At 40.1% G+C, this 27,705-nt stretch overlaps 1 protein-coding gene across 5 annotated transcripts in view; it reads right to left on the reverse strand.

Moving 5' to 3' along the window:
* The window catches only part of LOC140186401 (extracellular sulfatase Sulf-2-like), a 348,168-nt gene that overhangs the window by 306,567 nt on the left and 13,896 nt on the right, over window positions 1–27,705 (reverse strand). The window contains exon 1 of one of the 5 annotated variants that reach the window (XM_072240672.1): window positions 16,159–16,176. The exons of the other annotated variants lie outside the window; for them this stretch is intronic. The gene's annotated coding sequence lies outside the window, so the exon portion shown is untranslated. Of the gene's footprint in view, window positions 1–16,158; window positions 16,177–27,705 lie in introns of those variants that run through there. 5 annotated transcript variants of the gene reach the window in all.

Here is a 27,705-nt window from a genome sequence, read left to right on the forward strand (position 1 = left end):
GGCTCCTCCAATATCCCGATCGGCTCCTTTGACACTTTGGCCGACCCCTTTGACATCTCGACCGACCCCTTCGACACCTCAGCCGACCCCTTCGACACCTCAGCCGACCCCTTCGACCGGCTCCGTCAATAACAACAGTCCAACTACTCCATTCAACAAGCAGCCCTGCAGTACCCAATTCTGTTGGAGCAGAATTGTCTTTGGATCGTAAAAAAAAATTTACAAAGAAAAATACACCTTTGGTTGGCCTCCAAGAGGCTGCTGAATATGCACGCGCCGCCATTTTACCCAAAGATCTCTTGAAGGTAACCAGTGTCCAATGGCAGAAACAATGATCAACAGATGTTTGCCAAGATCAGATATTGAAACTCTGATGATATTAAATCTTCGTCTTCAGAAGCAAATTAAATTATGTTAAAATACAGTTAATTATTTGTCCTGATAGTATAAATAAGGGGAAAAAAATTAACCTTGGATGATTGTAATAGAAACAGTAACATCATTTGCTAAAAGCATAATCTGATCAGTTGTCAAACTGATGAAAAATGAGGGAAATTTATAAAGAGTGCAGTACAGAAAATGTTAGTTGTTCCTGCAAATTGTATAATAAATTAGTTAATAGAAATAGAACTTCCATAAAATTTTAAGAGCAACTTTTTCCTGGTAAAAATATGATTTTCTGTACAGATAGTGAATGTGAAAGACTTGAATTAGCAATAAAGAGCCCTAAATCAAAAATCATAAAATATCTAGGTATTGAATTAATCTTATTACATGTTTATTCTGTCCAAAGAAATTCCAAACAGAAACAGTACCACAGGAACAATGCAAGAAGATGTTGGTTAACTAACCCAAAGGCAAATCAAAGGAGACATCATGATCTACCATAATTAATTGTGCGTTTTTGCTTAGCAAATGCAGGAACAAATGATACAAAGCATATTGTGTAATTTACAGTTAGAAAGTCATTAGTTCAATTGTTTATGATACCTTTTTTATCATTAATATTTTATACACTACTCCAGGGGTCCCCAACCTTTTTTTGCACCGCGGACCGGTTTAATAATGACAATATTCTTGCGGACCGGCCGACGGGGTGGGGGGAGGGTGAGGTTGTTCAAGTAGGGTTGCCAACTTTCTCACTCCGAAATAAGGGACAAAAGTAGCAGTCAAATATGGGACACTTGTGTTTACCCCGAGAAAGACTACCATGACCATGAAGCCTTGCGCGGGCACCTGTGTGTGCATGTGTGACATGCGCATACATGACGTGCTCATGCGTGTACATGCCAATTTTTTTCTACAAATCGGTTTTGGCTTAATCTTCCTGATTCTGTTAAGTGAAACTGCACTGTACATACATTATTTCTACTTTATATAGGCTGTGTATTTATCATATCATTCCTGCTTTTACTCTATGTTAGTGTTATTTTAGGTTTTATGTGTTATTTGGTATGATTTGGTAGGTTATTTCAAGTTCAACAGTGTGTGACAGGGAATGAGGAAAGGTGCAGCTGACTCATATCGTTTCATATCACCAAATCATATCATTTCCTCGTGGCCCAGTAGCACATGCTTTGCAGCCTGGTGGTTGGGGACCTCTGCACTACTCTAACAAATCCAGGAATCTTATGTTGAATGAACATTACAGTTAATTATGTTTAATACTAACCTGCTGTAGGTAAAGTAATCTTTAAAGAAGAACAATATGAGTGTATTGATGCTGGTTTCTTCATGTACAGAATGTCCTTGTTATGCTTGAAAAATCCCTTTGGTTGTCCATCACTTTAGCTCTACACCAGACTTCTAATTGCCTGGATATAACAAAAGTACACCCATTCTGACCAGAAGTTGAGGAATTGCCCTCACAGCTGTTTTGGCTCCTACTAAATTTAGTGCTAATGAACAAACATATACGTGCTTCTCACTTGACACAACATATTTCAGCAGGATGACTGTTGTGGTGCATAAACAATTCCAGTCTAAGGTAAAGATTGGAGTCTAAAGTTTGCATTTGTTCTGCTAGTTTATTTCAGAATGATATGCCTAAAACCAGCCAACCCAGCGAGGAATTTCAAGTGCAAATTGCTTACTGCGTTAGGAACTGACCACACAACCAGATCTATAAGTTGATTCCAAATGGGGATCTTTAACAGAGATTTTAAGATTATGCTTGCCTAGGTTTGATACAAAGATATCAACAAGCAGCCCCTTGATATTTTGTACAATTTTAAATATTTTAGATTATGAAGAAACAGTTATTGTACATCTGTTATCACAGCACACACAAAATGCTGGAGGATCTCAGCAAGCCAGGCAGCATCTATGGAGAGGAATAAACAGTCATTTGTGGAGGGAGTTCCATTAATTAATACTGGGACACCTCAAGGGTGGTAATGGTATGGAATGGGCAATGCACTACCCAGTAAGATTGATTGGTGAAACTTTATAAAACATCATAGATCTAAAAACAGGGTGAGGATTTTAACTATGGTTTATTGGCAAACTGAATAGAAATTTATAAGGAAAAAATAAAAATTGAAAAGTTGGTTGAACTGGACAAAAGGTATGATTTATTGAAGAGGAAGAAGCTGGCAGAGAGGACAAAGGAGAAGTCACATGGAGAAATTCTTGTTTGTTTTTTTAGTGTTAAAGAAGCACAGAAGTGTGAGGTATTGCACTTTGGAAGGACAAACCAAGGTAGAACATACAGGGTTAATGGTAAGGCACTGAGGAGTGCAGTAGAACAGAGGGATCTGGGAATACAGATACAAAATTCCCTAAAGGTGGTGTCACAGGTAGATAGGGTCGTAAAGAGAGCTTTTGTTACATTGGCCTTTATTAATCAAAGTATTGAGTATAAGAGCTGGAATGTTATGATGAGGTTGTATAAGGATTGGTAAGGCCGAATCTGGAGTATTGTATCAGTTTTGGTCACCAAATTACAAGAAGGATACTAATAAGGGTGAAAGAGTGCAGAGAAGGTTTACAAGGGTTTTGCCAGGACTTGAGAAACTCAGTTACAGAGAAAGGTTGAATAGGTTAGGACTTTATTCCCTGGAGTGTAGAAGAATGGGGGGAGATTTGATAGAAGTATATAAAATTATGATGGGTATAAATAGAGTGAATGCAAGCAGGCTTTTTCCACTGAGGCAAGGGGAGGAAAAAAAACAGAGGACATGGGTTAAGGGTGAAGGTGGAAAAGTTTAAGGGGAACATTAGGAGGGGCTTCTTCACACAGAGAGTGGTGGGAGTGTGGAATGAGCTGCCAGACGAGGTGGTAAATGTGGGTTCTTTTTTAACATTTAAGAATAAATTGGACAGATACATGGATGGGAGTTGTACGGAGGGATATGGTCTGTGTGCAAGTCAGTGGGACTAGGCAGAAAATGGTTCGGCACAGCCAAGAAGGGCCAAAAGGCCTGTTTCTGTGCTGTAGTTTTTCTATGGTTTCTATGGTTTCTAAGTCTGAGGACCCACTAGCAGCCATGAGCCAGGTCATGGTGCTGGTTTACTTGTGAGTCTGAGGTTAGCATCTGGCTAGTTGTAGTACACATGTTAGCACAATCTGATATCTGCCACTATCCACATATAACCACGCTGTTTAAGCTGAGTCCAGTGTTTCCCGTGGCTGCAATGTTGGGTCTGCAAAGAAACACAAATGTCACTTGTCAAGAGTACCACCGATGGTCCTATCCACTAAGGAGCAAAACCCAACCCTTTCTTTTCAGACAACTCCCTTATCATGACCTGGAATACCTTCTCTCCCTGATCAACAATATGTTGCTACTGCTTTGCTCAGTCCCTGTGTGTGTTAACCTGGTTACAATGGTCCTTCACACCCCCATATAATCTTATTAAATTGCTTTAGTAGTTTTTTTCCTGTATACTTGCAATTTTTGTTGAGTCATGTTCCATTTCTCTCTTTGCCCCATGATCTGCACCCTCGCTGCCCTTCTGCACCTTACTCTCCCCTTTTAATTGCTGCCATTTCTGCAGGCAGCTGCACTGTTTCTAACAGTTCTTGAATGCCTTTGTCATTTGGCACCTCCAGGCATGATTCCCACACATTGTCCTATCTCCCCTCCTTGCTTGTGGCCGCTGACTCTCATTGGGCCAAGGTGTCTCTGGGGATCTCACATGTTCATGGTCCCTGTCTTGTCTGTGTGATTCCAGCCTTTCTTGAATCTATAGCACCTGCCTTACTCAGTGTGCCTATCCCCAGGACAGTACCCTCATTGTCTGGACACACCCTTAATCTCAAGTCACCGATCTCACTTTTCTCTGCCCTAATTCCTTCACCCGCTACACTGGTAATGTAAATCGGCTCTCTGGTTTATGAGCAAGGGTAGGTCAGTTATCGACACTGGGGGCAGGGGGCAGACAGAGAGGGAGAGAGATAATCAGAGTGGATGTGAGTGAAGGACAGAGAGGGAGGGGGGTAGGGAAAGGGGAGGGGTAGGGTCAGAGAAAAGGGAGAAGGGGGTGGGTGTGGGGGAAGTGGAGGAGCAAAGGAAAGGGGGAGGGGGAAGGGGCAGAAAATGACATCATAATTTTGAAAAATGTCAGTGTCATTAATAAATAATGTACTGCTGTGATGGACTGCCTCTGTGCTTTCACTGTGAAGTATCCAAACTCAGATTTCAGTGAAGTGCACAAAAGCATAAATGAAAAATGTACTCGGCACCAACTGGTTTACTGAAAGGGATCTAATTGAACTAGATTTGCACAGTTGTCAGCCTCGTTTCTACTGGGAATAGCCTGAAAATCATAATGCAGCTCTAAATTTGCAAGTTCTCATTGAAAGCTGCATCGTGGCTGCTAGGGGAAACAGAATGTGTCACATTCTTTCATTGAGAATGCTTCTGAGATTGGAATAAGGTATGTGATTTGAATAAAGGGAGCTCTGCACTTCATCTAACCATATTATACCTAGCCTGCTCTATCTCTGGAAATTGGAATGGCTATATACTTTATCACCCTCTTCTCCAAATGGAAAGAAACATCATTTGGTGTTTAAAGACTTCAAAGTGAAGTAATGTTCAAAGTTTCTTGAAGTTTCCAATCAGATTAAGTTTCTTCACACTGGAGTTCAGAAGGATGAGTTCCTTTTGTTATTTTATGGGACAAAATGTGGTAAGACATTTGGCAGACAAAGACTTACCAAGTGTTTACAGTATCACTGACACCAGAGATTCTGCAGATGCTGGAAATCTTGAGGAATGCACACAAAATGCTGGAGGAACTCAGCATGGAGGGAAATAAAACATGAACATTTTGGGCTGACCCTCCAATGTTCTGTGTGTGTTACTAGCATCATTATTAACGTTACTTTCATACGTTAATTCTGTTTTCTTCACCACAGATCATGACATTGATTTCTTTTCAGGTTTCACAAAAAACTGGGAAAACCATACCTTGTATAGAATAAATTTCCAAGAAATAACTCCATACTTGTCTGTCACCACTGTGTCATTTGATGATGGGCACCAGACCCAGAGAGAAAGGCGCGTTTCTGGAAGAGCTATACCTCATTACAGATTGAGCCACACTTATCCTGTCAGATTCTATTAGTTTATTGGACGTTGACAGATTTCTGCATTAAAGGAACTACAAATAATCTCAAGGACTGCTTTTTCTCTGCCCACTTCCCTTATCTACAATGCACTAAATGAATTTATCAGACTGAAAATTACAAGATTGCTCACAACAGTAATGCAGTTTTGACAGATTTTTGGTTGGCTTTACTTAATTTTCACCATTGATTCTATGTATTCATTAAAACCTATTGTTCTGGTGGAAAAGCAGGTTTTGCTCTTAACATTTTTTTTCTTGCACAGGGACTACAATATGAAAGAAATAAGAAAGAAGATATTTCTGAGGAATAGAGTCTGATCTTAAATCTTCCATTTTTAAATGACAACAATGGTCCCATTTTTAAAAAGCAGCTCAGAAAAAGTAACAAAAATCCTGTAGGATTTGCAGCTTGTTCTGAAAGGATTCATGCCATGAAGACACTAATTCCTTGAGGCAAGGCTCCCAGAGGATCAAGGAATCAGGCATACTGGTGAGTACAGCCAATTTGCAGTGTTCCAGCTTTCCTTGTGATTGAGTTTAATTACCGGAACAATGTGAGTGGCACAAATCAGGCATGCTGATCTCTGCACTGATTCACACTCCCATCAAGCATGGCTCTACTCCTGGCAGAACTTGAAAACAGAAACCGCAGGAGCTCTAAATATAGCATTGTCTTTGCTTAATGGAGAAATGAGGATCACAAAACGGGTTGGTGGCCTAACTGCTCACTTCTGAGAATCCCCACTGCTATTTCTCGTTAGAATTAGGGGGGCCCCCATGCTCATTCAATGAATTATTTTTGTAAGCACATGAGAAGCTGACCTGGGAGCACAATAATAATCTGAGCTCTTTCCCCCAAGGAATTATCACTAATCATTTAGAACACGTCCTTGGAGTTTAAACCCCAGGGTTTGGATGTAGATTCTGGAGTATAGTTCTTTTCAGGTGAGGGCTCACAGAAAGAAGTGTGAAGATGCTGTTGATAAGGAACTTGTTTATAATGATGACGTGTAGTGAAAAAGGCAAAGCAAAAGATTTCGGAAATAACTTCATCAGAAACATTGAGTGGATGATCTTTCCAGGGTTCAATGTGGTTTTTACCACTTAATCAAGAAACAGTTGAGTGCACTGTGTGCAGCAAAGAGTGAGGCTCTCACAACCTCCCAAATCTAGTTATATAGTCAGCCAAGCTGTGATAGTGTTCAACAATGTGAACATTCCTCCAATCAAATACAGCACAGCTACAATTAGAGAACGACGAATCAAACTTGACCTAAACAGGTATTCTCATCAGCCCAAGAGTGAGCAATAATGCTGGCAAGTTACACTTCTTGCCCCCAACAACCTGCTCACAGGTGGTTGCTTTAGGTTCTACCTGCACAACTCAACAACAAAACTCATTGCAGCTCTGGTTCAACAAGAATTCTAAAGAACATAACAGATCAAAAAGAATTAGAGAAGTGATGTAAGCCTTATATTAAGAAGCATAAACAAATGTAATACCAAACAGTTTCTAAAGTCCTCAGAAATTAACTGAAATTGGGGGAAAGTTCTCTGTACCAGGTGTTAAATTTATTATATTGATTTTGTGTCCTGAGCAAATTGCATGAGAATGAGGATGGCATGTGTACATGAGTGTGTGACTGAGTATGGTGTGTGTGTGTGTGTGAGAGAGTGAGATAGTGAGATTGTGAGATCAAGTATGTTGTGTGTACGCATGCGTGTGTGAGAGATCGAGTATAGTGTGTGTGTGCGTGTGTGTATGTGTGTGTGAAAGTATGGTGTGTGTGTGCGCGTGTGTGACATTGAGTATGGTGTGTATGGGCACGCAGGTGTGAGAGATTGAGTATGCTGTGTGTGTGCACGTGATGTGCATGTGTGTGTGTGTGTGTGTGAGAGAGAGAGAGAGAGAGAGAGAGATTGAGTATGGTGTGTTGTGTGTGTGAGATAATGAGTATGTTTTCTGTGTGTGTGTGTGAGAGAGATTGAGAATGGTTTGTGTGTGTACGTGTGTGATTGTAAGATCGAACATGGTGTGTGTGTGTGTGTGTGTGTGTGTGTGTGTGTGTGTGTGTGTGTGTGTGTATGTGTGAGATTGTGTGATCGAGTATGGTGTCTGTGTGAGATCGAGAGATCGAGTATGGTGTGTGTGTGTGAGATTGTGAGATTGAGTATGGTGTGTGCGTGAGATTGTGAGATCGAGTATGGTGTGTGTGTGTGTGTGTGTGTGTGTGTGTGTGTGTGTATGTGATTGTGAGATCGAGTATGGTGTGCGTGTGAGATTGTGAGATCAAGTATGGTGTGTGTGTGTGTGTGTGTGTGTGTGTGTATGTGATTGTGAGATCGAGTATGGTGTGCGTGTGAGATTGTGAGATCGAGTATGGTGTGTGTGTTGTGTGTGAGAGAGATCGTGAGATCGAATATGGTGTGTGTGTGTGTGTGTGTGTGTGAGAGAGAGAGAGAGATTGTGAGATTGAGAGATCGACTATGGTGTGTGTGTCTGTGAGAGATTGTGAGATCGAGTATGGTGTATGTGCGTGTGTGTGTGTGTGTGTGTGTGTGTGTGTGTGTATGTGTGACAGAGAGAGAGATTGTGAGATCGAGTATGGTGTGGGTGTGTGTGATTGTAATATCGAGTATGGTGTGGGTGAATGAGATTGTGAGAACATGAGATCCAGTATGGTATGTGTGTGCGCATGCGCGAGTGCACGGGCATACAAAATCAAGTATGGTGCACACGTGTGTGTGTGTGTGAGAGTATGAGATCAAGTATGGTGTGGGTGAATGAAACTGAGTATGGTTTGTGTGTGTGAGTGAGATTGTGAGATTGTGAGAGTGAGTATGGTATGTGTGTGTGCATGCACACGTACACAGGCATACAAACTCAAGTATGGTGCGTGTGTGTGCGTGCGTGTGAGATTGTGTATGGTGTATATGTGTGCATGTGTGAGATTGTGAGATCGAATATGGTGTGTGTGTGTGTGTGTGTGTGTGTGTGTGTGTGTGTATGTGTGTGTATGCGTGTAAGAGTGTGTGAGATAGAGTATTGTGCGTGTGCGTGTGTGTGAGATTGTGAGATCGAGTATGGTGTGTGTGTGTGTGATTGTAAGATCGAGTATGGTGTGTGTGTGTGATTGTAAGATCGAGTATGGTGTGTGCTTGTGTATATGAGATCAAGTATGCTGTGTTCCTGTGAGTGTGGGATAAAGTACAACATGTGCATGTGAGTGTGAAATCGAGTATGGCATTAGAGTGAGAGTGTGAGTGTAAACATCAGAAGAAAGGCTAGCTCTATCTGGCTCCTAAAAGATGCACTGAAAATTTGATGAGATAACTTTTAATCCATAGCTCCATACACCAATTCTTACCATTTTCTTTAAATAATGTTATTATCATATATCTATTAGATAAATAGTTCACCCAGCATCAACTGCAAATGGGGAAGGCTATTTCAAACTTTTATGACTGATGGGGGAGTCTAGTACGAGAAGGCATGACTTAAGGATTGAAGGGCACCCATTCAGAACTGAAATGCGAAGAAATTTTTTTAGTCAGAGGGTGGTGAATCTATAGAATTTGTTGCCACAGGCAACAGTGGAGGCCAAGTCATTGGGCGTATTTAAGGCAGAGATTGATATGTATCTGAGTAGCCAGGGCATCGAAGGTTATGGTGAGAAGGCGGGGGAGTGGGACTAAATGCGAGAATGGATCAGCTCATGATAAAATGGCGGAGCAGACTCGATGGGCCAAATGGCCGACTTCTGCTCCTTTGTCTTATGGTCTTATGGACTGCAATTTTACATTACGCCTCCCAATCTTAATCATTTAATCAACAAGATTTTTTTACTCCTTCTTAAGCAGTTTCTTGAGATGGGGGATCAGTTATTTCCACTCCATTGTTGTGTGTTCTGTGGCAGCTAATGAAGCTAAGGGGACTGTAGAATCTTCCACTGATGAAGCAAACATGGGTAGCTTTTTAGGCAGGACCTCTGCATGCTTCTAGTGTAAGGCTTCAAACTTTCAGATACCATTCAAAGTTCCACTTCCAGTTGAGCAGTTGTGGGCTAGAGATGCCCAATGTCAGTGGAAATTATATATTTCTTCAAGGAGGCTATTGAGCATTTTCTTGAATGTTTTCTTCGGCCTGTCTAGTACTGTGCCCCATCCAGGTCCAACACATACTTACAATGCTGTGGTAGAAACTTCACTCTCTTGTATTAAAGTCTTTCAGATATAGTGGCTAACATCCCATTAATACTTTCAATTATTGTATTATCTGTGATAATTTAAAGAACCATAGGATTACAAGTCCTTCAGGAACTCAACAATTTCTTGCTTTTTCACTTTTAACAAATCAAAGTATCTGCTTTTGTTTGAAAGTAGATGAAGCTATGTTTCCTTACAACAAAATCAGTCTGTTATACATTTACCATGGAATAATTACAGCACATTCAGACCATGAAGTCCACGCCAATATTTTGCAAGAGCATTCCAATTCCTCTCCTTCCGGAGCACTTCCCTTTTGCAACGCATTATTTTCCTTCTTCAAACACTTAGCTAGTTCCTTTTGAAAACCATGATCGAATCTACTTGCATCCCTTTGAGGCGTTTAAATTCAGATCATAACTACTCACTGTTTAAAAATATTTATTCCTCATATTGCTTGATCCTTTAAATTGGCACCCCCGATTCTCATTTCCTCTACCACAACAAATAGCTTCTCCTGCCTCTTCAGGTCCCTTCATTATTCTGTTAACTCATTTCTCAACATTCTCATCTTCAGCAATCTATCCACATGAATAAGGTTATATGATCTTGGGACCATTCTGCTTTTTCAAAGTTCAAAGTATAATGCAAGTTTATTATCAGAGTATATAGATGTCACCATATATAACCTTGAGATTTCTTGCAGGCGTACACAGTAAATCCAAGAAACACAACAGAATCTATGAAAAGCCATACCCAATGGTTCGGACAAACAACCAATTTGCAAAAGACAAAAAAAATTGCAAGTACAAAAGAGAAAATAATATAAATAAATAAGCGATAAATATCAAGAACATGAGATGAAGAGTCCTTGAAAGTGAGTCCATAGGTTGTGGGAACAGTTCAGTGATTGGGTGAGTGAAATTGACTGAAGTTATCCCCTCTGGTTCAAGAACCTGATAGTTGACTGGTAATAATCTTCCTTAAACCTGGTGGCGTGGGTCCTGAATGTCCTATACTCCTGATGGCAGCAGCCAAAAGAGAGCATGGCCTGAGAGGAGGTGGTTCTTGATGATGGAGGCTGCTTTCCTCTGACAGCTCACCATGTAGATGTGCACAATGGTGGGGATGGCTTTATCTGTAATAGACTGGGTCATATCCACTACTTTTTGTAGGGTTTTCCATTCAAGAGCATTGGTATTTCTATATCAGTCCATGATGGAAACAGTCAATGTTTTCTCCACCACACATCTATGGAAGTTTATCAAAATTTTATAAGTCATGCTGAACCTTTGCAAACTTCTTAGGAAGTAGAGGAGCTGTTGCACTTTCTTTGAAATTTCACTTGTATATTTAGCCCAGGACAGATCCTCTGGAACAATAACACCAAGGATTTTAAAGTTGCTGACCATTCTCACCTCTGATCCCCTGATGAGGACTGGCTCATAGACCTCTGGTTTCCTCCTCCTGAAGTCAATAATCAGCTCCTTGCTGACATTGAGTGAGGGGTTGTTGTGCCCGATTTCAATCTCCCTCCTTTCATTTTTTTTCATTTGATTAATATATTAATGTCAGCTTAATGTATTCTTATATTAATATCAGTTTGTAATTTACTCTTTCCATCTACTCACTTGGAAGGTTGTCCACCTTTGAGTCTTATTTGTAATATTACTCAAATATTACTGAAATATGAAATACACAACACTCTTGTTTGCTTAAGCTAATATATATGCACACATACATACATACAATATGCTATATAATACAACCACTATATACACATCCATAGCATAGTGAATTTTAAACTGTTCCATTCAGGCCTGAAGATTTAATCGCTGTGGAGGATTTCTTATTCTTGTGGGATAGTGTCTTTCCTGACAAGAGCGTTCACTCTGCTTGGCAGATGAGACTTGTGGCTGTAAAACGATCTCAGGTTTTGGCGACTCCTCCATTGTGGTTGTAGGAGCTGACTCTGCAGCTGCAGGAAGTAGTGCTGGCAGCTCTATCCACCTTTCTTCTCTACAATTGACTCTACTTTCCTCAATAGATTGATGTGTCATCTCCAGACAACATCAAATGCAATCTCCGCTGTGTGGGAGAGGTATCCAGTTCTGTCCTTAATCTTTCCACATACACAGTTTTGATCATCTCTGTAGTCCCTCATCAGCAGTGAAACATCGAACTCCTTGTTTAAGGAGACTTTAATTTGTCCCAGCTGCTTGTTCTGCATACTCTTCTGGAGATTCAGTTTGAGAAGATCTAGGTGTGAATGCAAAGGGTGACCCAGGACCAGCAAAGCTGGTGAGTTGTTGGTTGTGGAGTGCGCACATTATATTACACGAGGAGGTAATTGGCAAGCGTCTGATTCAGTGTCCGTGTAGTGTGTTCTGCTGACATTGTTCGAGGTGTGTTCTTTAGACTCTGGACAAACCTTTCCACCAAGTCATTTGTAGCTGGATATAATATGTCTTGTTCCATTCATTTTCAGGAATGACTGAAACTGTCCCACAACAAATTGTTGTCCATTGTCACCAACTAAGTGTTCTGGAATACCAGTCCTTGAGAAGAGGCTTCTCAACACATCAGTGTGTGAGGCTGTAGTGGAGGCCATTGGGAACACTTCTGGCTGCTTTGTAGCCGCATCTACTACTATCAAGAAATTTGTGCCCATGAATGGTTCAGCAAAATCTACATGAATCCTCTGCCAGGGCGATGCCAGTCATTCCCAGGGATGGAGAGGCTCTGCTCTTGGCATTCTGAACAGTGCATGGCAAGCTGCTCGAGTTGCTGATCTATCCCAGGCCACCAGACAAAGCTTCGAGCCAACACTTTCATTTTCACCACAACTAGATGACCGGTATGTAGCTCCTCCAACACTTCAGCTGTCAGCTTGGATGGTACAACAACTCTCAATCCCCACATAAGACAACACCTGTCAAGGGCAAGTTCATCCTGGCACTGGTAAAAAATGGGGGAACTAGGATTTTTGCTGCATATTCCAGACATTTTGGGTGATTATGTAGACCTGAGACAGTGTGGGGTCTTTTCTGGTTTTTCTTTGGATCACCTCTGCTGTAATAGGTTGTATTTTGATTTGCATGAGGAGAATACGTCAACAGGAGTGTCCTCTTTTGTAAAATGTTCAGGTATTTCCTTTTCCAATGGCAAATGGGACAAACCATCAGCAGTTTCATGATTAGTCATCTTCTTGAATTCAATCTTGTAATTGTGTCCTCAAAGAAATAGAGTTCATCTTGGCATTCATGCTGCTACTGTTTGTAGTGCACCCTTCTGTGGATTAAAATGGTTGCAATGTTTTACACCCTAAAGCCGACTCAAGGCCTCTCTGTCAATCTGTGCGTAGTTTTTCTCTGCAGCGGTAAGGGAATATGATACAAAGGCTATTGGGCGTTCACTTCCATCATTCATAACCTGTGACATGACTGCACCTATATCATAAGATGAGGCATCACAGGCAAGCCTCACTGGATGATGTGGATCATTATGTTGAGGACAGTGGTTGATGTTACCATTTCTTTTACCTTTTGAAAACCACCGCACACTGCTTTGTCCATTACCATTTCTCCCTGATCTGTAGTATTGAGTTTAAGGGGTGAAGACACTAGCCATTTTTTTTTAACTCGAGCACCTTGCTGCTCTTCAACAGGTAGGTAGTTGTCTCGGGTTCGTTTAAAATTTCCTCGTTGCCATTGTTATATTTTGTAATTCTAAAACATTAAGCTAGTTGAAAGAAAAACACAGAGCTCAGAATAACTCGTGTATGTTAAATTTTAATTTAAACGAAGGGTGTGCTTATGACAGAGCTGCATAATGATGTGTGCAATTTGCATACTTTTACATGTAACCCACAATGCATTATGTAAGCAACAAGGAACGCTTAATCAAGCAACATATTTACAGAATTACTCAAATATTATTAAATACACAACAGTCCCCTCAGGTCTGTTGCAAATCTTTCCTCTCTCGCTGTTAATCCATGTCCTCAATTGTGTATTCAACAGACAGATTTAACTTCTGCTTTTTATGAAGGAAATCATCAAATGTTTTCTGGAAGATCATAAACAGTACTTATCAGCAGAATTGCCACAGCTGAAAAATTATCATCAACAAAAATCATATCTTTATAAAAATTTGAATGAAATTTGTCTCACACTCTAAGACACATACACACACACACACACACACACACAATCATTGTATAATGAGAGACATTTGCATCTTGCCCTAGTCAGAAGCCGCTTTAGCTTGTTAGCTAATTTCTATTAAATGACATGCAATGAGCACAATAAACATTGGATGCACATTTCTAAAGCCCTGCCACCTTTGAGAAAACAAACCTCTGGTTCCCAGGACACTACTTGTTAGACAATTGCCAAAGGTTAACAAGGTCATAAACAGGATCTCAATAAAGGTCACTCCAGCTTTATCCCTGCTCTTTCAACCACGGGATCAGATACACCCATCATCCCTCTCACCAGGGGTGACAAGGGATTTCAATGCCACAAGTGTGTCAGTTTATTATGTGGCTATTGCCAATATCAGAACACCCTGCTGGAATACTAACCAATATGACTGGCTCTGGTTCAGAATCCTATTCTACAAAGCAACTTAGGGCAAGGTGCCAGTGAATGAACAGAGTCCAGAGCAGTCAGAAGAAATTCCGAAAAAGGCTTCTTGTCTGTCTCGCGCCTTTACTGTGTTTTTTGAAAACCAAGGAGACATTCATAACACTGCTGAGGTTGTAGACAGTAGTTGACACAATCCCTTACTTCATTTCATCATGAATATTCATTCACACATCACATTTACTGCTTACAGTAGTGGCTTGTTGAAAAGAGACTGCTTTGCAGAATGAATGCTCATGGTTTATTTAGCCACATTAATAACTAGAATACGGATCGGCGGTGCTGGAAGTTTCAAATCAGTCATTAATAATTCATTGCACATAGCAAAAAAAGTGAATCATTAATGAAGGAGAGAAATAGACACAGTGACTTTGTTTTTATATATAAGCATCTCATATCTTAAACCCCTAACTCTCTAATGAAAGCATTATAATAGTCACACAAAATTTTTTATGACACTGAGAAACATTTGTAAATGTCAAGGGAATTCACATCTTTATGGTTTAATTCAGCTCTGAAGTTTCCCAGGGTGAGAAACCCTTCATCAGCTTCAATCTCTGTTCTTTCACTTTGCATATTTTAATCACAGAGGCTGTGCAGTATCTTACCAATTTTTAATTTCAGAATGCAAAGAACATCACATTTAGTTTAATCAGCTGATTTATAAAGAATGTAACCAGAGCAGAGGTATTCCTGTACAATCATTAATCTTGAAGTGACACATTTAGTCAAAGCCTGTAGGAACTCTGCTTACAGGTACAGACAAAGTCCTGTATAATTTGAGCCTCATCAGGAGAAAACATAAGGGTACACACTGACATACATGTGTGTGTATACACGCACACACACACACACACACACACACACACACTCAAACGCATAAGTACTCTCACCACTTCAGACAGAAAGTTAAAAAAAATCAAATCACCAGATTTTGCAGAAAAATATTGTCATTTCCTCATAGAGTTTCCACACAAGCATGGAAAGTTCAAAGATACTGTGAGCCATTCTAAACTCCATTTCGACATTGGAGTCTTCATGGAATTCAGCATAGAAGTGCAGAATTATAGAGGCTTCCCAGCACTTAAACTGGTGAATCAACTCATGTGTCCCCTGCCGTGTTCAATTGGCACAGAATGTGGAGAGGAGAGCCTGCAATGAACTAAGGCAAGTGTAGTTTACATTTCTAGATTGCCTGAGCTTACGGATTTTTAAAAATTTCTCTGCGAGTTTAACAGTGGAGGTACACTTTTTTCTTAAAACGTTTAATAGGTGTTAAACTTCTAATAGTTTAAGCATTTCTAAATGTGTCCAATTGTCAGATACACGCTGATTTGACAGGAGGCACGGCTTTGACAGCCAGTGATTGTTTATACTGCTTCTTGGGCAAGTTTTGACCTGATGCCCTCACACAATGGAATCACGTTGTGCAAAACTCTCCCAACATGAGGAGCCTCCCCAGGACTGATTGAACCAGCTTTGTCCAGCCAGATGGTCTCATGAGGTCTGTGCTGGATAAGCACGGACCAGAGCTTAGGAGAGCAGTGAACACAGATAGATCACTAATCTCTTCAAACTCAAACTTCACTCTTTTGAAATGAGACTTTACTCTTTTGAAATAAAACTTATGTGCAAACAGGAACAATTACAGACAAAGTTACACAGCAACCAAGGAAAAGAAGTAATTCCTTAATATACCAAAACTTAACAGTAATTATATATTACGTACACTTTCATTTAGTTTCAGCCACTCTGTCAGAGATGTGGGTATGTGATGTAGACTGACCATGCCATCATGCAGTACCAACTTGTTTCAGGCAGTCTTCTCCTTTTAGTATTCTTTGTAATATATCACTTCCTGCACATCATATAGTATATTAGTATGTGTATACAAAATGAAGAATACAGTTACACTGCACGCCATAGACTATGCTAATTGATGCACCCAGTCAGAAAATGTATTTGCAATGGATGCCTATGTACAATTTATCATGCAGTCTGCTAATCAATAAAGACAAAGCCATGTGCAGAATCTAAAATGTTGTTGTATATACAATATAACACCTGCGGTGTGTCATGATAGGGTAAAGTTACTAATGTACTGAAGGACCAACATGTAACAAGTATTAAATATTAGTCTCAGTAACAATAGGTGCATATAATGTGTCAGTATAATTAACCAATAAAATAGTCCTACTACAAAGGATTTCAAGGTACATTTATTATCAAAGAATGTATAAATTATACAGCCTTGATATTTGTTTGCTTGCAGGCAGCCACAAAGTTAGAAACCCGAAAGAACTCAAGTAAAAAAACAAAGACCAACACCTGATGTGCAGAGAAGGGGAAAAAAACACAAAGCTTGCGAACAACAGAAGCGAGCAAGAAGATTCCAAACCAAAATGTGTCCTTAGATCATTGCATGATATGTAGCATCAGTGATCAGTGTACAGGTTAAAATCCGAGTTACTATCAAGCAGGATAATTTCATGCATTCCCACATGAGACTCCCAAAACAGACATTCCATTCCACGTTCTGTTGTGGAGATTACCAGGTGGACAAGAGCAACGATTCTATGGTGTCGCCAAAGTCTGCTTGGAAATGTGCAACATCCCTATTGTCATTTGGAAACCTTTGACCCTTGAAGAGGAGGTGCAGCATTCAGGTTGGTGTTGAGAATTTTGATGCCATGCTGCTGGAGTATACAAAACCCCCATGTAAATGGCAGAATGAGTTCATCACTTCACAAAAACCCACCTGCCTGTCCTATCAGCTACCTCCTGCCTTTTCTGTGGAAAAGTTTATTGTTCCTACAATGTCCTCATTAGACATCTCTGTTCCTACAAGTCCACAGTGAAAACAAGTTCTCCTCACTCCTGAGGTACTGCCAGGAAGAAGCTGTAAACACTATACTGTAGCCTGTGATTGGGCATGATGCACTCCACATGTTAAGCCAGTAAACACACAGTAGACAACATTATAAGTCAGTGTATGTTAACTGAAAATCACAAATAATCTATCTACACTGTACCATATATGGTTGCCAGTAAATGCACATAATGAATGACATGCATATTCAAAGTATCAAAGTCAAAGTAATTTTATTATCTGAGTATAAATATATCACCACATACAATCCTGAGATTTATTTTCTTACAGACATACTCAGCAAATCTATAGAATAGTAACTATAACAGAATCAGTGAAAGATCAAGTAGAGTGCAGAACACAACAAATTGTGCAAATGTAAATATAAATAAATAGCAATAAATAATGAGAACATGAAATAACAAGATAATAAGTCCTTAAAGTGAGATCACTGGTTGTAGGAACATCTTAATGGATGGGCAAGTGAGTGTAGTTACCCCTTTTGTTCAAGAGTCTGATGGTTGAGGGGTAGTAACTGTTCTTGAAACTGGTGCTGAGAGTCCTTAGGCTTTTGGACTTCTACCTGATGGCAGCAGTGAGAAAAGAGCATGGTTTGGGTGGTGATGATGGATGCTGCTTTCCTATGACAGCCTTATGCCTTCAGGTCAGGTCAGGTCAGGTCAGGGCCTTGCCTTGCTGCTGGTACCACGTAGCCCAGTACTACCTGTCTCAGGTCGGGTTGTCGGCGACTGAACCGGCACACCCTCTGGTGCACTTCAGTTAACCAGGGTGGAGGGTGTGTAGGCACCCAGCAGGACTGAAAACTAAACCTGTCAAAGGGCGGATGAACTCTTTGTGAGTCAACGGCCACCTACTGTCTGTGTGAGAATTGGCACACCACACAGTCTTTCATTTCGTGCCTTGTAAGGCATATGAGAGCATTTCATGTAAATATGCTCATAGGTTGGGAGGGCTTTACCAGTGATGTACTGGGTTGAATCTACTACCTTCTGTAGGATTTTTCACTCAAAGGCATTGCTGTTTCCATACCAGACCATGATACAGCCAGTCAATACACTCTCCACTACACATTCACGTAGGTACGTAATATCAAGTTACATATGGCACAAGACATGGCTGTATTTATACTTGTGTGTCTAATTGCAAGTTCATTTGCAGTATTATTAGTCCTTGTTTGAGAGAGCCTTATTAATGTAAAATCTATTGTACTGTAAAATATTGTATGTAAGATGAGGACAAATAAGGGAAAGGGGAGAAAATTAACCTAAAGAGCTAACAAAACAAAAATGTGACCCAATCAATATTAGCCTTCTAAGAAGTGATAGGACAATCAGAAAATGAAATACTGTATTCAGCAACTCAGATGGAATATATAACAAAGAAACAGGAAGTTCAGTTTAGCTTATCTATTCTCTTGTTTATACTACAAACCAGTTCCCTTTCATTATATTTATCTTATCTCAACCTTTCAGCATAAACTTCCTCTCTATTTTCTCTCATATGCTTGTCTCAGTTCTTTTTGAAACAACTGAGCTATCGTCTCAGCCACTTCCTGTGGCACTGGAGTCCACATTGTTTGTAATCACTTTCTGAAGGACACTTCTCCATATTTTTTCGTTGGTAACAATCTTGAAATAGTGGGCTTTAGTTTAGTGTGCTCCTTTTGTTCAAAGCTCAAAGTTCAAAGTTCTAAGTATAATTATTATCAAAGTACATACGTGTAACCATATACAATACTGAGATTCATTTTCTTATGGGCATTCACAGTACATATAAGTAACACAATAGGATCAATGAAAGACTGCACCCAACAGGATGGACAAACAACTAATGAGCAAAAGGCAACAAACTGTAAATACCAAAAGAAAGAAAATAAATAAATTAATAATAATAATGCACCTGAAGTTACAATGGATATACAAAAATCAGTTATAAAAAATACCCACAACTGGAAGAGTACCAGCAGTAGTAATATTCATAATTATTGGTATAAAAATTTATTTCCTTTCCTCAGCATTTATTAATACATATCAATAATTTTCTTAAAAATCCTGAAAAGTGCTAGAATTTTTGACAGAAAGTAAAACATGTCTCTTACCTAAAGAGGAAATCACAAATGACCCATCCAAATATCGTCCTATTACTTGTTTACAAACTATGCAGTATATAACATTGGAATTTGGGTGGAATGGAGGAATGGGAAGGGTGTAGTAACACGTATAGGGGTGTATTATAGACCATCTAATGGGGTGTGAGAATTGGAGGAGCAAATTTGTAAGGAGATAGCAGATATTTGTAGTAAGCACAAGGTTGTGATTGTGGGAGATTTTAATTTTCTACACATAGACTGGGAAGCCCATACTGTAAAAGGGCTGGATGGTTTGGAGTCTGTAAAATGTGTGCAGGATAGTTTTTTGCAGCAATACATAGAGGTACCAGCTAGAGGAAGGGCAGTGTTGGATCTCCTGTTAGGGAATGAGATAGATCAGGTGACGGAGGTATGTGTTGGGGAGCACTTCGGGTCCAGTGATCACAATGGATAAGTTTCAACATTATTATGAAGAAGGATAGGCCTGGACCCAGAGTTGAGATTTTTGATTGGAGAAAGGCTAACTCTAAGGAGATGCGAAATGATTTAGAAAGAGTGGATTGGGACAATTTGTTTAATGAAAAGGATGTAATAGAAAAATGGAGGTCATTTAAAGGTGAAATTTTGAGGGTACAGAATCTTTATGTTTCTTTTAGGTTGAAAGGAAAGGTTAAAAGTTTGAGAGAGCCATGGTTTTCAAAGGTATTGGAAACTTGGTTTGGAAAAATAGAGATATCTACAATAAATATAGGCAGCATGGAGTAAATGAGATGCTCGAGGAATACAAAGAATATAAAAAGAATCTTAAGAAAGAAATTAGAAAAGCTAAAAGAAGATATGAGGTTGCTTTGGCAAGTAAGGTGAAAATAAATCCAAAGGGTTTCTACAGTTATATTAATAGCAAAAGGATAGTGAGGGATAAAATTGGTCCCTTAGAGAATCAGAGTGGACAGCTATATGTGGAACCAAAAGAGAACAAATTCTTTTCTTCAGTATTCACTAAGGAGAAAGATATTGAATTGTGTAAGGTAAGGGAAACAAGTAGGGAAGTTATGGGAACTATGATGATTAAAGAAGAGGAAGTATTGACGCTTTTAAGGAATATAAAAGTGGATGTCTCCATATCCTGACAGGATATTCCCTGGGATCTTGAGGGAAGATAGCGTAGAAATAGCAGGGGCTCTGACAGAAATACTTCAAATGTCATTAGAAACGGGGATGGTGCTGGAGGATTGGCGTATTGCTCATGTTGTTCCATTGTTTAAAAAGTGTTCTAAGAGTAAACCTAGCAATTATCAGCCTGTAAGTTTGACGTCAGTGGTGGGTAAATTAATGGAAAGTATTCTTAGAAATGGCATATATAATTATCTGGATAGATAGGGTCTAATTAGGAACAGTCAACATGGATTTGTGCGTGGAAGGTCATGTTTGACAAATCTTATTGAATTTTTTGAAGAGGTTACTAGGAAATTTGATGAGAGTAAAGCGGTGGATGTTGTCTATATGGACTTCAGTAAGGCCTTTGACAAGGTTCCACATGGAAGGTTAGTTAGGAAGATTCAATCGTTAGGTGTTAAAATTGAAGTAGTAAAATGGATTCAACAGTGGCTGGATGGGAGACGCCAGACAGTAGTAGTGGATAACTGTTTGTCAGTTTGGAGGCTGGTGACTAGTGGTGTGCCTCAGGGATCTGTACTGGGCCCAATGTTGTTTGTCATATGCATTAATGATCTGGATGATGGGGTGGTAAATTGGATTAGTAAGTATGCAGATGATAGTAAGACAGCTGGCATTGTGGATAACGAAGTAGGTTTTCAAAGCTTGCAGAGAGATTCGGGCCAGTTAGAAGAGTGGGCTGAAAGATGGCAGATGGAGTTTAATGCTGATAAGTGTGAGGTGCTACATTTTGGTAGGACTAATCAAAATAGGACATACATGGTAAATGGTAGGACATTGAAGAATGCAGTAGAACAGAGGGATCTAGAAATAATGGTGCATAGTTCCCTGAAGGTGGAATCTCATGTGGATAGGGTGGTGAAGAAAGCTTTTGGTATGCTGGCCTTTATAAATCAGAGCATTGAGTATAGGAGTTGGGATGTAATGTTAAAATTGTACAAGGCATTGGTAAGGCCAAAATTGGAGTATTGTATACAGTTCTGGTCACAAAATTATAGGAAAGATGTCAACAAAATAGAGAGAGTACAGAGAAGATTTACTAGAATGTTACCTGTGTTTCAGCACCTTAGTTACAGAGAAAGGTTGAACAAGTTGGGTATTTATTCTTTGGAGCGTAGAAGGTTGAGGGGGGACTTGATAGAGGTATTTAAAATTATGAGGGCGATGGATAGAGTTGACGTGGATAGGCTTTTTCCATTGAGAGTGGGGGAGATTCAAACAAGAGAACATGAGTTGAGAAACACACATAAAAGTTGCTGGTGAACGCCAGGCAGCATCTCTAGGAAGAGATGCAGTCGGCATTTTGGGCCAAGACTCTTCGTCAGGACTAACCGAAAAAAGAGCTAGTAAGAGATTTGAAAGTGGGAGGGGGAGGGGGAGATCCAAAATGATAGGAGAAGACAGGAGGGGGAGGGATGGAGCCAAGAGCTGGATAGTTGATTGGCAAAAGGGGTATGAGAGGATCATGGGACAGGAGGCCTAGGGAGAAAAAAAGGGGGAGGTGGGGAGAAGTCCAGAGGATGGGCAAAGGGTATAGTGAGAGGGACAGAGGGAGACAAAAGAGAGAGAGTAAAAAAAGAATGTGTGTATGTAAATAAATAACGAATGGGGTACCAGGGGGAGGTGGGGCATTAGCAGAAGTTTGAGAAGTCAATGTTCATGCCATCAGTTTGGAGGCTACCCAGATGGAATATAAGGTGTTGTTCCTCCAACCCGAGTGTGGATTCATCTTTACAGTAGAGGAGGCCGTGAATAGACATATCAGAATGGGAATGGGACGTGGAATTAAAATGTGTGGCCACTGGGAGAACCTGCTTTCTCTGGCGGACAGTGAGTGGGTGTTCAGTGAAACGATCTCTCAGTTTGCGTTGGGTCTCGCCAATGTATAGAAGGCTACATCGGGAGCACCAGATGCAGTATATCAACCCAGCCGACTCGCAGGTGAAGTGTTGCCTCACCTGGAAGGACTGTCTGGGGCCCTGAATGGTGTTGAGGAAGGGAGCATAAGGGCATGTGTAGCACTTGTTCTGCTTACAAGGATAAGTGCCAGGAGGCAGATCGGTGGGGAGGGATGGGGGGGTGGGGTGAATGGACAAAGGAGTCGCGTAGGGAGCGATCCCTGCGGAAAGCAGGGGGGGGAGGGAAAGAAGTGCTTAGTTGTGGGATCCCGTTGGAGGTGGCGGAAGTTACGGAGAATTATATGTTGGACCCGGAGGTTGGTAGGGTGGTAGGTGAGGACCAGGGGAACCCTATTCCTAGTGGGGTGGCGGGAGGATGGAGTGAGAGCAGATGTGCATGAAATGGGGGAGATGCGTTTGAGAGCAGAATTGATGGTGGAGGAAGGGAAATTGAGAGTTAGGGGTGAAAAGTTTAGGGGTAACACGAGAGGGAACTTCTTTAGTCAGAGAGTGGTAGCTGTGTGGAACGAGCTTCCAGTATAAGTGGTAGAGGCAGGTTCGATTTTGTCACTTAAAGTAAAATTGGATAGCTATATGGACAGGAAAGAAATGGAGGGTTATGAGCTGAGTGCAGGTCGGTGGGATTAGGTGAGAGTAGCTTTCGGCATGGACTAGAAGGGCCGAGGTGGCCTGTTTCCGTGCTGTAATTGTTATATGGTTATATGGTTAACAGGACACATGTCGCAACTAATCACCACTCATTTAATTAACCACAATAAACTGACAGAAGAGTAGAAAGGATGCCATAAGGGTATGAATGGATGTAATGAACAACTGATAATAGATTTCGTAATTCTAAATGAAGCCTGTCAGAAAAACAGAAATCTTTCATGATGTTATATTGACTACCAAAAAGCATTTGATTCTGTCCCACACACATAGTTAATAGAAGTTCTTAATATATATAAATTACACCCAGTATTTGAGAAATTCCTACATTATCTGATGGCTTACTATAATCACTCTATTAACAACCACTGTTATCAAAGTAAACTGAGGCATTTTCCGGGGTGACTCTATAAGCCCATTATTGTTCTGCTTAGTTTTAAACAAGCTCCCTAATTTACTGAATCAGATGAAATTGGAGTATCAAATCAGAGGCAACCAAACAAATTATACCTTGACACACCTTCTATACATGGAAGATTTTAAATTATATGCTCCTTCGTCAGTAAAGCTAAAGCTATGAATTCTAATAGTAGAACTATTTTCTAAAGATATAAACATGAATTTTGGACTAGATAAGTGCAGAACATTAAACATAAAGAAAGGTGCAATAGAGCTAGTAGAACATAAAAGAAAGCCGCAGGATGCAATACAACCGATGGATGGATGAATATAAAACATACCACTGTCCGGAATATCAACAGGCAAAGAAGATAGATCATAGTGTGATAAAGGGAACATTTTCTACGGAATTTTCTTCAATGCTTAAGAAAATTTGCCAAACAGAACTTAATAATAAAAATATAACAAAGGCATAAGTACTTTCTCTATACTCATAATAGTATATTCTTTTGGCATAATATCTTGGTCTGAAACCAATCTGGAAAATTTAAAAGGAAAAATAAGACACACAATATGCTGGAGGAACTCATCAGGCCAGGCAGCATCTATGGAAAAGAGTAAATGGTTGATGTTTCAGGCTGAGACCCTTCTTCTGGATAGAAGAAACATGCTGAAGAAAGGTCTTGGCCCAAAACGTTGACTGTTTACTCTATGTCTGTTGCTTTGGATCTCCAGTATCTGCAGATTCTCTTGTGTTTAAAGAAAAATAAGAACTGAAGTGACAGTTTAGAAAACACGATGACACTTAGATTAACACTACCTAGGACTGAAGGAGGCAGAGAAATAACAGACGTAAAAAAATTTACACAACAGTCAGATAAGACTTCTAAGGACATATTTTCATCAACGAAAACAGGATTCAGCACTCCATGCGAGCACATTCAATTCTGATTAGTACTAAACTTAAATGAAAGCACAACCTAGAAAAACGAAGAAATTATCACTGCAGAAGGAAAAAAACACTGCAAGAGCACGACTCTCCATAGAAGACATCCACATGATCTAAGCATACTAGATGTTGATGAGGAAACATCGAACGCCTGGCTCAGAGTCGGGGACCTCTTCCCAGAAACAGAGGAGTTCCTTGTGGCAATACAGAACCGGGTGTTTAACACAAAATATTATTAAAAATACATAATAAAAGACTAACCAATTCAAGATAATAAATGCAGAAAATGCCAAGAGAAACCAGAAACAATCAAACATATTACAAGATCCTGCAGCAATTTAACTCAATCTGATTACTTACACAGGCACAATCAAATGGCAAACATCATTCACCAAAATCTTGCTTTAAAATATAAACTCATAAACAACAGGAATTCTGCAGATGCTGGAAATTCAAGCAACACACATCAAAGTTGCTGGTGAACGCAGCAGACCAGGCAGCATCTCTAGGAAGAGGTACAGTCGATGTTTCAGGCCGAGACCCTTCATCAGGACTAACTCATAAAAGACACTATACCTTACTATAAATACAAGCATGATACAATTTTAGAGTCAGAGTCTTACAAATTCTGTTATGACTAATCTATTATTTCAGACAGGGCGATCCATAACATCCAGCCAGAAATAATATTACAAAAAAAAACAAGCAAGAACAAATTTATTAACAGATATAGTGATTCAAAGCACACATAACAGCAGTAAGTGAAAAACACCAGAAATGTGCTGATTTAAAAGGGGAATTTGAATGGCCAAGGAACATGAACAGGGTATATACATTGTCCCAAAAGTAATATCTACAACTGGTATCATCCCAAAGTCACTACACAATAACATTAAATAATGAGGCCCATACAGCAAATTTATGTAAACTCCAGAAAGCCACAAAAGTTCATTGTAATTGAGAAATGAGTGCACTTTGCTATGCCCATACCTCAGGTTTTACCAGATTTAGCTGAGAAAAGAATAAAAACACAAATAATAATATCATATAAATAAGCACGCAATAAATATTGGGAATATGAGATGAAGAGTCCTTGAAGGTAATTCCATAGATTGTGGGAACATTTCAGTGATGCTGTGAGTTAAGGTATCCCCTCTGGTTCAAGAGCCTAATGTTTGAGGGGTACTAACTGTTACTGAACCGGTTAGTGCAAGTCCTAAGGCTCCTGTGTTTTCTTCTTGAGAAGAGAGCATGGCCTGGATGGTGGGGATGCTTTATAAAGGATTCTGCTTTCCTACGACAATGCTCCATGTAAATATGCTTAATAGTGGGGAAGGCTTTACCTGTGACGGACTGGGCTATATCCACTACTTTTTGTAGGATTTTCCATGCAGAAATTGGTGTTTCCATACCAGGTCACAACGCAACCCATCAATATACTCTCCACCACACATCTACAGAGGTACGTCAAAGTTTTAGAAGACATGCCGAATCTTCGCAAACGTCCAAGAAAGTAAAGGCACTGCCATGTTTTCTTCATAAAGAGTCCAGGGCAGATCCTCTGAAATGATAACACAAAGGAATTTGAAGTTACTGACCCCCTCCACCTCTGATTCTCTCATGAGGACTGGCTTATGGACCTCTGTTTTCCTCCTCTAGAAATCAATAATCATCTCCTTGGTCTTGATGACATTAAGTGAGAAGTTGTTGTTGTGGCATCCCTCCGACAAATTTTCAATCTCGCTCCTATATGCTGATTCATCACCACATTTGATTCAGCCAACAATAGTGGTGTCAACAGCAGACTTAAATATGGCATTGGGGCTGTGCTTAGATGCATAGTCACAAGTATAAAGTGAGTAGACTGGGGGAAAGTACTCAGCCTTGTGATGCACCTGTGCTGATGGTGATTGTGGATGAGATGTTGTTGCCAATCCAAATGAACTGGGGAAGTCGAGGATACAATTGCACCAGGAGTTATTGAGACTTAGGTCTTGAAGCTTATTGATTAGTTTTAAGGGGATGATAGTGCTGAATGTCAAGCAGTAGTCAATGAAGAGCATTCTGATGTATGCATCTTCATTGTCCAAATGCTCCAAGGTTGAATGAAGTTCTAATAAGATGGCATCTGCTGTTGACCTGCTGTGACAGTAGACAAACTGGAGTGGATCCAAATCACTTCTCAGGCAGGAGTTGATATGATTCATCATTAACCTCGCAAAGCACTTCATCACAGTGAGTATTAATGCTCCTGGACGACAGTCATTGAGGCAGGTTACCATGATCTTCTTAGGCAGTGATCAGTGCTGGGCCCTCTGTTGTTTGTCATATGCAATTCTTTGGATGAGAATGTAGTTGGCATAATTAGTAAGATTGACTGGTGGTATATTGCAGAGTGAAGAAAGCTGTCTAAGGTTACAACAGAATGCAGACAAATTGGGAAAGTGGGTAAAGGAATAACTGATGGCATTTAACTAATGTATTTTGAGAAGTTAGTTCAGGAGATTGCAGAGTTCCTGGGCAGTGTTGTTGAACAGATTCCCTGGGGTCCCTGGAAATGGACATAGATAGACTGATGTTCAGAAAGATGTAATACACAAGAGCTGGGATGTCATGTTACAAATGAACAAAACATTGGTTAGATTTCACTTAGAGTTTTGCAGGCAGTTCTGATTACCACACTATAGGAAGGGTGTGGTTAGGATGAATAGGATATAGAAAAGTATCACAAAGATGTTATCTGGATTGAGTTATCAGAAAAAAATGATATGACAGGCCTGTTTCTCATAGAATGTAGGAGACTAAGAGATGACAAGATAGGAGTATGCAATGCATAGATAAGTTAACTACTGCCTGTTTCCCACGGGAGGGCTGTCTAAAATTAGAAGGCATAGGTTTACAACCACAAACAGAGAAGATACTGACAACGTATACATAATTTCAAATTTTCCATATATAGAAGGTGTGTCAAGGTATAATTTGTTTGGTTGCCTCTGATTTGATACCCCATTTTCATCTGTTTTGTTAAGTGTATAAACAATGTTGGTACCTCAAGAATGGTCGTCTCGCAACCCAACCAAAAGTCTTGACTGAACACAGAGGTGTGCTCCCTACTAAAAGCCTGGGTGCTGCCTTCAAGTTTAGAGACAGAACAGCTCTCAGAACAGCCAGAGAAACCTCATCTTAGGCATCGAGGGCAAAGACAA

The sequence above is a fragment of the Mobula birostris genome, chromosome 2, assembly GCF_030028105.1.
Source record: "Mobula birostris isolate sMobBir1 chromosome 2, sMobBir1.hap1, whole genome shotgun sequence".
Taxonomy (NCBI): domain Eukaryota; kingdom Metazoa; phylum Chordata; class Chondrichthyes; order Myliobatiformes; family Myliobatidae; genus Mobula; species Mobula birostris.